This window comes from Drosophila kikkawai, unplaced genomic scaffold (assembly GCF_030179895.1).
Source record: "Drosophila kikkawai strain 14028-0561.14 unplaced genomic scaffold, DkikHiC1v2 scaffold_32, whole genome shotgun sequence".
Lineage (NCBI taxonomy): Eukaryota > Metazoa > Arthropoda > Insecta > Diptera > Drosophilidae > Drosophila > Drosophila kikkawai.
Window position 1 is genome coordinate 1 of NW_027222668.1, and position 10,045 is coordinate 10,045.

Genomic DNA, 10,045 nt, shown 5'->3' on the forward strand with positions numbered 1-10,045 from the left:
TTCTTTTATTCTCACAATCACATCAACAGGCCGTGTTTTATTTAATTCATAATTAATTTCAAACTATGCGAGAACAGTCAATCATATATATTTGCTATCGGCCAAACCAATGTACACGAGCTTCCATTATCTCTCAACGAAACTGGATAATCAAAACAAAAGCTGCGCTTACGGCTGCATTTAAACTCTTATATATGGTTTTTTTTTTTTTTTTCACGACTTAAACGGTCACAATTAAATTGATTTGGATTATCACTTTGCACAAAATATTAGTTGTTTAATTTGCATGTTCATTGGTTTGCTCGATCACTTCCACTTTTTAATAGGTTGCCGAATAAAAACTCACCCACTCTTGTTGCTTGATGAAGGCCTTCATGTTGCTCCAGAGGAGATGGTTAAAAAGCTGTGGGCTTAGAAGCTTTCAAATTATATGATTAGGGTTCTCCATAAGAGGTACACTTAGAGAAATGTTGATCGGCGTGTTGTGATGGCGGATTTAAATTAATTAATTTTAGTATTTCATAATTATTGTTATTTCTTTGTTTTTTTAGAATTTAGTTTTAAATTTTAATCTGTTTTGCCTCATTATTATTATTATTTTTTTTTTTTTTTTTTTATTATATATAGGTAATTTAGGATTTTATTATTTTAAGGTGTTTGTTGTATCGTTGTAATTTTTTTAACAATCCCACGTGGCCAGTTTTTCTGCTACATTTTTGCTTTTGTTGCTTTTCTCTCCTGGATCCCTACAGGCTTTTCCTTTTTCGATGGCCAGAACGTTGTTGCGAGAAACTAAAGAAATTTTCCCATTTAAAAGAATATAAGCGACAGGTTATGGTAGGACTTACGTAAGTCGATTTTTCGGATCTGCCCAAAAACAAGGGTTTGCAACACAGGTTGGCAAAAAGAATTTGGCTACGGCCACGATCAGGAGAATTGTTGGTATTGGTTGATCCAGTGGCTATTAGAGGGGCAAAGGTTAGAATTTATGTTTTCTAAAATTTGCACAAAATAATTACCGTACAGGTTTAATCAGCAGCCGAAAGGTAAAATAATGCTGACTGAATAGCGGAGCACTTTCCGTATCGCGAGATGCGATCAGATTTGAATGCCTGGACTTTGAACTTTAAAGTCCAATTTTTTTGGCAGCGTGCAAAAACTATAAATTGAGATAAGAGCGATTTCAACTGCTCGTAGGTACGACTTAAAACGGAAAGACCAATTTCTGGGCTTACGAGCTTTTTATCAGTTCTCAAGCCGACGAAGGGGTGCATTCAGATTAATCACTTTTTTGTCATTCACAGGTAGTTGTCAAAAAAGGTGAATAGTGGGTCCTACTATGGCGGGATATGACGAGATTTTAAAAATCTAAGTCAAAATAAAAACTTTTCTTTCCCAACGTTCGTATAGGAAAGAAAACATTCTTGCAACTAAGGCGACCATTACAACCACAGATAATTCTGACGACTCGCAGGAGGAAGATTAGCTGGAATTATACGCGAATATCTTTTGCGTGAAAGGTTCCAATCTCTCGTCCTTGAAGAGTTTCCAATAGATAAAACGAGTTTCCTAGCTTACGTTTTATTCTACATTTAGTAAATTGTGGAGCAAGCTTCTTGTTATAGTTTTGACTGAAATTGCTAAGGCTAAAATTTCTTCTGAAGACTTCTTGGCCCTCTTTGTAATTCACTGGTTTTGATCTCAAGTTATACTGTTCTACATTTCTTTCATATGCTAACTTGCTGTTTCTCTGTATATCCTTTCTAATCAAAGTTAGACTATCAGGGCGATCTAATGGAATAGAATCCTCTAGCAAGTTTAAGTCTTTCAGCAAACGATAGTCAGCACCATGCTTAATCATATTAAGGCCAAATAACGCCTTATATGGTGAACATCCAATACCTTGATGTATTGCAGATCGAAGAGCACAGGATATATGAGTCAGATACTGATCCCATTCTCTTTGGTCTTGTTTGATGTAAGCACGGACAGCAGATAGCAAAGATCTGTTTACACGCTCAGCCGCATTACTCTGGGGAGAATAGAGTGCGGTAAACACATGTCGTATACCAAACTTGGTTAGAAAAACCTCAAACTCTTTAGCTTTAAATTGGCTTCCGTTGTCACTGACTACTATCTCAGGAACTCCAAAGCAATGGAAAATACTGTGCTCTAAAAATTCCTGTATTTTTTTAGAAGTAAATTGTTTTAGGGGGCATAGCCAATGATATCTGCTAAAATGATCTAACACGATTAGAAGACCGATATAACCAGATTTACTTCTAGGGTAAGGACCTAGTATATCAATGTATAATTTTTGAAAGGGTCTAACGGATACACTCTGTTGACCCATTGGTGGTCTTAGGATTGCATTGGGTGCTTTGGTTTCTTTACAAGTACTGCACTCACGAATGTAATCACGAATATCCTTGGAGAGACCTGGCCAAAAGAAATGTCTGCGTACTGCTTCAATGGTTTTATGCATTCCTCCATGAGCTGACAAAACATTATCATGGCCCTGACTAATAACGTTGGGTCTTAACTTTTCCGGAACCCATAATCGCCAGTTATTTTCATCATTTAAATGATCTCCTGTCGAATGTTCTGTTCGAATATATACAAACTTATCGACGACTTGTAAGTCTGGAAATGAATCTGCCTTTCCTAAAACTTTGTTTTTGAGACTTACATATTCATCGCTTAAAAATTCAATCGAATCTAAATCAATTTCCGGACCGCCTGATGTTACTGCATCCAAATGTCCTTCGCAAATGCGAGAAAGGGCGTCAGGGACTATATGATCTTTTCCCTTTCTGTGCGAGATAAAGAACTTAAAGGATTGTAGACGAAAAATCCACCTTGCCAAACGACCACAAACATTTTGTTGCCGCATTAGCCATAACAGGCTAGAATGATCGGTTATGACTTCGAATTCCTGCATCTCTAAGTAACATCGAAATTTTTCTACTGCCAATATTACTGCTAAGCATTCTCGCTCGGTAACGCTATAATTTTGTTGGCTTTTGCTGAGTTTCTTAGAAAAATAAGCTATTGGCCTTTCTTCCATAGATTCCGATAATTGCACGAGAACTGCTCCTACACCATAATCGCTTGCATCGCAGTGTAAGAAAAAATTTTGACTAAAGTCGGGATTTTGCAAAACCGGTGCAGTTGTCAAAAGTTTTTTCAAAGACTCCATGGCTTGTTGAGCCTCTTCAGTCCACTTGAAGGTCTTTTTAGATTTCAAGGTTTCAGTTATAGGGTAACTGATCTCTGCAAAGTTATGTATAAATCTACGATACCATCCACAGACTCCTAAGAAACCTCGAACTTGCTTTAGGTTTTTGGGACTGGGCCAGTTTAAGATACACGATATTTTCGACGGATCGGTTGATATACCTCCGCTTCCAATAATATATCCTAAGTAATTAATTCGAGTTACGCAGAAATTGCTTTTGTCGATATTCAGAGTTAAATTTGCTTTCCTGAACTGTTCCGCAATGCGAACGAGGATGGCCAAATGCTCAGAAAAGTTTTCGGAGACTATACACATATCGTCCAAATAACCAAAAACACAATTGCGTAAATCTGGAGGAATAAGAGAATCCATTAGCCTACACATTGTTGACGGGGCATTGCAAAGACCAAATGGCATAACCGTAAACTGGTATAGTGGTCTGCCAGGAACGGTAAAGGCAGTTAACGGTTTAGCTTCCTGTGTTAACGCGATTTGCCAATAAGCGTCCTTTAGGTCTAATTTGGATATTATATTCGCTTTTGGGAGTCGAGCAAAAATTCCTTCAATACTCTGTAAAGGATAAGCATCCTTTTTAGTGACACAGTTTAATCTGCGTGCGTCCAGACAGAGTCGAACTTTGTTGGGCTTCACAACCAATCTCATGGGTGAACTCCAGTCACTTTCTGCGGGTTCTATAACTCCTAAACTTAACATACGGTCTACTTCATCGAACATTAACTTTTCTACCGCGGGGCTTACGGGATAATATCGTTGTTTTACAGCTTTAGCTTCCCCAATATCTATATCATGTTGAATAAGCGACGTACGACCTAGACCTTGCTTTTGAAAATCCGGAAATAATTTTTTTACTGCCTCAAGTTGGTTTAATTCCAATTCTGACAGAGGGTAATTTTCTGACTCGCTAGACTCAGTACTTAGGGAGCTAATAACTCCAGGTGCTAGCTTAAAAATTCTCCAAAAGTCTATGCCTAAAATAAGCCTTTGATTTATAGAAGGAATAATATAAATTTGCATATTCCTTTCCATATCTTTATAAGCCATTTTTACGTTTAGCATTCCTACGACATCGTGAGCTTTTCCATCAGCCGTTTTCACGTAAGATTTTATGTTTTTAAATTCTGGATACTGACTAAAATTTTCTTTAGCTAATGTGGAACCTATACAGGAAATGTTGGCACCTGTATCTAGTAATCCGTGTTCTTCAAACTCCAATAATTTTACTTTTGCGTAACTTCGCATATCATCGTTATTGTGAATTATGGTAGCTACGACTAATTTTTTTCTTAATTTCACATTCCTATAGTAGTTTCGCATTCTACGTGTATTTCTTTTTGATATTCTTTTCTGTTCACCAAATATTCTTTTCTTTACATCTAGATAGTTTTTCAAACGCTCGTGATAAGCTAAGCAATGGTTCTTCAGAATCGTTGGTGTATTAATTTTTTCTATGCTTTCTGATCGACGAAGAATGTTTTTTATGTTGGTGTTTAAGGGAACTATTGGTTCTGGAGCACCTTGTTGTTCTGCTGAGATGCTCCTTTCTGGCGGTTTTCCGACTTACGGAAACAATTTTGACATTGTGGTTTGTAGACATTTGGAAGACCACATCCGTAACAAAAGATGCGCCTTTCGCCAAGACAATTTTCCCATAAATGCCCTTCCTTATCACAATTCCAGCATCGGTTTCGAGATATTGGTTTTTGCATAGCAGCGATATCTCCGGTGCATTCGTCTACATTATTTTCTTCCTCACTCAGAGTTTCTTCAACTGTATAAACTTTATAAGAAGCTGGTTCTCTGCCCTTAGAGGGTATGACTCGAGATTTTCCTATTTCCCTAATAAAGTTTTCCCTCTTCTGAACTAACTTTCGAAGTTGTGCTATTGACGATACATCTTCAAACAATAATCGATCTTTAATATCTGATAGTAAGTTTCCTTGCACTATCTCCACTTCTTCTCGTTCATCTAGATTCACAGTCATCCGATCCCTTAATTTACAAATAGCTTCGTAATAGGACTCAAAGGATTCGCCTACCTTTTGTTTTCGAGCACGAATTTGTTCTCGTATCTCGTTATTCGATCTACTTTCTTTATACTGGAACCGTATAGCTTTGCAAAAATCGTTCCAGTTATTCTCTGTTGTGGCTTTGTGGTATCGCCAGTACCAATCTTTGGCTTTTCCAACAAGCAAAGAATGAATGTTTTGAATTACTGCTTGAAAATTATTATTAAGATTCTGAGCAGTAAGAGTTTTAATTCGGTAAAGAAATTCTTCTACTGGTAATCCTAAAGCAGATCCATCGAAATGAATACCCCACTTTTGCATGATATCAGCAACCTTAGCTGCCGAAATAGTATGAGCAGTATTTTGAAACGATCGGTGATCCTCTTCATGACTATCCTGCCGAGAATTATGTTGTGACAATTGCTCTGCATTGACTTGACAATTTCCACTAGCTTGACCTCTATTCAGACTAGGTTGCTGAGGAAAGTCTTGATAAACTGGTGGATTAGGTGACTGTAATGCTCGTGCTACAGCTTGTTGTATCCACATCTCTAATTGGCCAAAGTCTAAACTATGACTCGTTGGATTCATATTTCTTTGTGTGTGTGAGCGGTTGTTGCCTTTTCTAGGTCTTCCCGGGGGGTTATTTCGAGCGCCACCTCTAGGAGGATGTTCGGCTCTATTAGTACTATGACTGGTATCTAATGGTGGTAAATTTTCTATGCTTAAGTTTGTCGGTGGATTGGAACTTGCTGCTTTTCCCCTATTCAAATCTCTTGTAACTGATCGAGTGACAACTCTTACCGGTTCTGGAGCTTGCGCTTTTGCATTTGGAGAACAATTTCCAATCACTACTTTTAAATCTTGCGTGTGCACTACAGCAAAACAAGATGGGCAATCAGCATGTGATAGTAATCGGTTTTCAATGCAAGACTTGTGGTATATATGTTTACATAATGTTATTGAACAAGTTTGTGTGTCCGACATTACTTCACTGCAAACTAGACAAATATTATCCTCTTCATTAGAGGGTTGATTTCCAAAACTATGTTGTAAAACCATTTTAAATTGTATAAACTTTCTTAGACATTTTTGGGGCAAAACTAAATTTAGAAGGGTTTCCTATTTCTTCCAAACAATTCATTTGAAGACATCTGTATATAATGGGCTATTGATTTTAAAGTGAATTTGATGTTAATCGATTACCTGAAATTTGAAAAATGTATGTTAACGGATGCACATACCTTTGCTGATATGCTACATAATTCCAGTTAAATACGTCTTAACAATTTTCTTTGATGGAATTACATCGTACTAACAATCAATTTAATAAAGCCAGGTGATTTATTTGCAAGAGTAACACATAGGCCTTCGATCGTGCACCGATGTTAAGGTCGAAAAGATTCAAATGCCTAAATCTTCGAATTCCAAAAAACGTATCCAAACTGCGACTCTATCTTGTCCTCTCCACTAAATAAAAGCTTGCCTTATCAGAAATAAAAGAGCTGGATTCATTAATTATTGTTGCAGTTTATTATTTCTTTGGGTTAACTTGAAACGCTAAGACGAGTCGGTCAAATCCTCAAATAAAAACCAAAATTACAACAACTCTTAATGGCGGGATTTGTAAACCAAAACATCACCAAATGGATGAGTGTTTTTTCGTCTACATGCCCCATACTTTGGGCGCCAAAAATTTGTAGCGTGTTGCATGGTCTGTGTTCTACGACAACATATTGTTAGTTTTCGACTGATCAGCGGCGGCGGGACCCATAAAACGGTAGCTCATTCCGGGTGGGGTAGGTTCTTGCTGACGTCTAAACTTGACACTACGAACTTTAAATTTAAGAGTCCCTCAACAAAACAATAAGCCTACTCATAGGCGAAAAAGGTGGAATCAAAATCAAATTTATTCTATGGATGTATGTGTAGGGTCTTCAACGAACTGTAAGGCGGTGGCGTTGATGGTGGATGCCACATGTATTCTTAACCCTCCCAACCATGTCTCTCCCTAACTGGGGAAAGCCAAATGTTAATGTCCCTTCTTTTATTTAATTTATACCCCCATGTCTAAAATAAAACTTAGAAATTCATCGTTAATTTCATATTATAAAGTTTGTTATATTCCTTTTCATCATATTTTTTTTTAATTCATTTTTTTCTAAACATCCATTATTACAATTCAAGCATTCTGTTTCTATTCATAGGTTGTAATCATTTCCAAATTAATATGTCTTATTTAAGTTTTAAATTGTCAAATAATATGGTTATATCTACATGTTGGCTTTTAATTAATTATCATAAAAATTAAGAATTAAATATTAAATTTTCAAATAATATTTTTATCTCTACATGTTGCTTTTAACTAATTAAAATAAAAATTAAGACCTAAGTTCTAAATTGTATGAATTAATTGTACATCTTTGTTTTTTTAGTGTATGTTGTTTATCTTCCTTGTTTTTCTTTTTACTCTATTTGAACCTTTTTCTTTTATTCTCACAATCACATCAACAGGCCGTGTTTTATTTAATTCATAATTAATTTCAAACTATGCGAGAACAGTCAATCATATATATTTGCTATCGGCCAAACCAATGTACACGAGCTTCCATTATCTCTCAACGAAACTGGATAATCAAAACAAAAGCTGCGCTTACGGCTGCATTTAAACTCTTATATATGGTTTTTTTTTTTTTTTCACGACTTAAACGGTCACAATTAAATTGATTTGGATTATCACTTTGCACAAAATATTAGTTGTTTAATTTGCATGTTCATTGGTTTGCTCGATCACTTCCACTTTTTAATAGGTTGCCGAATAAAAACTCACCCACTCTTGTTGCTTGATGAAGGCCTTCATGTTGCTCCAGAGGAGATGGTTAAAAAGCTGTGGGCTTAGAAGCTTTCAAATTATATGATTAGGGTTCTCCATAAGAGGTACACTTAGAGAAATGTTGATCGGCGTGTTGTGATGGCGGATTTAAATTAATTAATTTTAGTATTTCATAATTATTGTTATTTCTTTGTTTTTTTAGAATTTAGTTTTAAATTTTAATCTGTTTTGCCTCATTATTATTATTATTATTTTTTTTTTTTTTATTATATATAGGTAATTTAGGATTTTATTATTTTAAGGTGTTTGTTGTATCGTTGTAATTTTTTTAACAATCCCACGTGGCCAGTTTTTCTGCTACATTTTTGCTTTTGTTGCTTTTCTCTCCTGGATCCCTACAGGCTTTTCCTTTTTCGATGGCCAGAACGTTGTTGCGAGAAACTAAAGAAATTTTCCCATTTAAAAGAATATAAGCGACAGGTTATGGTAGGACTTACGTAAGTCGATTTTTCGGATCTGCCCAAAAACAAGGGTTTGCAACACAGGTTGGCAAAAAGAATTTGGCTACGGCCACGATCAGGAGAATTGTTGGTATTGGTTGATCCAGTGGCTATTAGAGGGGCAAAGGTTAGAATTTATGTTTTCTAAAATTTGCACAAAATAATTACCGTACAGGTTTAATCAGCAGCCGAAAGGTAAAATAATGCTGACTGAATAGCGGAGCACTTTCCGTATCGCGAGATGCGATCAGATTTGAATGCCTGGACTTTGAACTTTAAAGTCCAATTTTTTTGGCAGCGTGCAAAAACTATAAATTGAGATAAGAGCGATTTCAACTGCTCGTAGGCACGACTTAAAACGGAAAGACCAATTTCTGGGCTTACGAGCTTTTTATCAGTTCTCAAGCCGACGAAGGGGTGCATTCAGATTAATCACTTTTTTTGTCATTCACAGGTAGTTGTCAAAAAAGGTGAATAGTGGGTCCTACTATGGCGGGATATGACGAGATTTTAAAAATCTAAGTCAAAATAAAAACTTTTCTTTCCCAACGTTCGTATAGGAAAGAAAACATTCTTGCAACTAAGGCGACCATTACACATGTAGGTCGAGGTCAAATTTAGGCAGTTGGAAAAATCAAAATTTAGTCGAAGTTCAAATCCGGAGATTAAACAATTTAATTGTTGCCCTTAATTCGTTTTAATCGCATTTACACTTCCTATGGCCACTGATCGAGACCTCTGGCTAACAATATTCATGGCTCCGGCCAATAGTCAAAGCGCAAAAGGACACAGAGGTCATGCCACGGTCAATCATTTGGAGCCTCTGCCCACTGCCTAACTTGCAACCAAATTTGCCACAACTACATAGTCGGCCACTAAATGATGTTGCGCAGTCGCGCTGTTGGCCGATTTATTCGCACAAGCACAGTATTTTAAAATCCTCTCTCCTTCCGGCTTCCTAGCCCTTCATCCCCTCCTCAGGGGGTGCTCCTCGGGACCGGAACTTTAATGCTGCTTGCTGGGCTCGATCCACTGAATAAAATATATCCACAGTAAGCACCAAATAAATAACTCTATTTCACAATTAATTTACCCGCTGATTGAAAAGGTTTCCAACAAAAATAAAAGAGGGTTTCCAAGATATAACCTCTCTCTCGGTGCTGGTCGACGCCTGCGTTGGATTTGCTATCTTCACTGGCAATTAATTCGGCGACCTGGGCAACAAAAGGGGTTACGCACTGTACACCGGCACTGACAGCTCTTGTCTACTCACTTGGGATTCCTTAAGATCTGGCAAAAAAAAAACTTCTCCTCCCGATACACTGTCTCAGTGGACTTGGCACTTTATATGGCTTTATGTGGCGGGAGCAATTTGAGGGCTTGTGCACTCCACCGATTCTCAATTCGAAAAGAATTTAGTACGGAAACGGATGGAGTGAATTAGGTG

General features: G+C 36.9%; 1 long non-coding RNA gene across 1 annotated transcript; it reads right to left on the minus strand.

The window, feature by feature from the left end:
* Positions 1–8,397: 8,397 nt before the first annotated feature.
* LOC138929546 (uncharacterized) lies at positions 8,398–8,971 on the minus strand. Its single transcript, XR_011445813.1, has 3 exons — positions 8,767–8,971; positions 8,596–8,708; positions 8,398–8,539 (listed from the first exon to the last, which is right to left on the minus strand). It is a non-coding gene; the product is annotated as an uncharacterized lncRNA (long non-coding RNA).
* Positions 8,972–10,045: the final 1,074 nt, after the last annotated feature.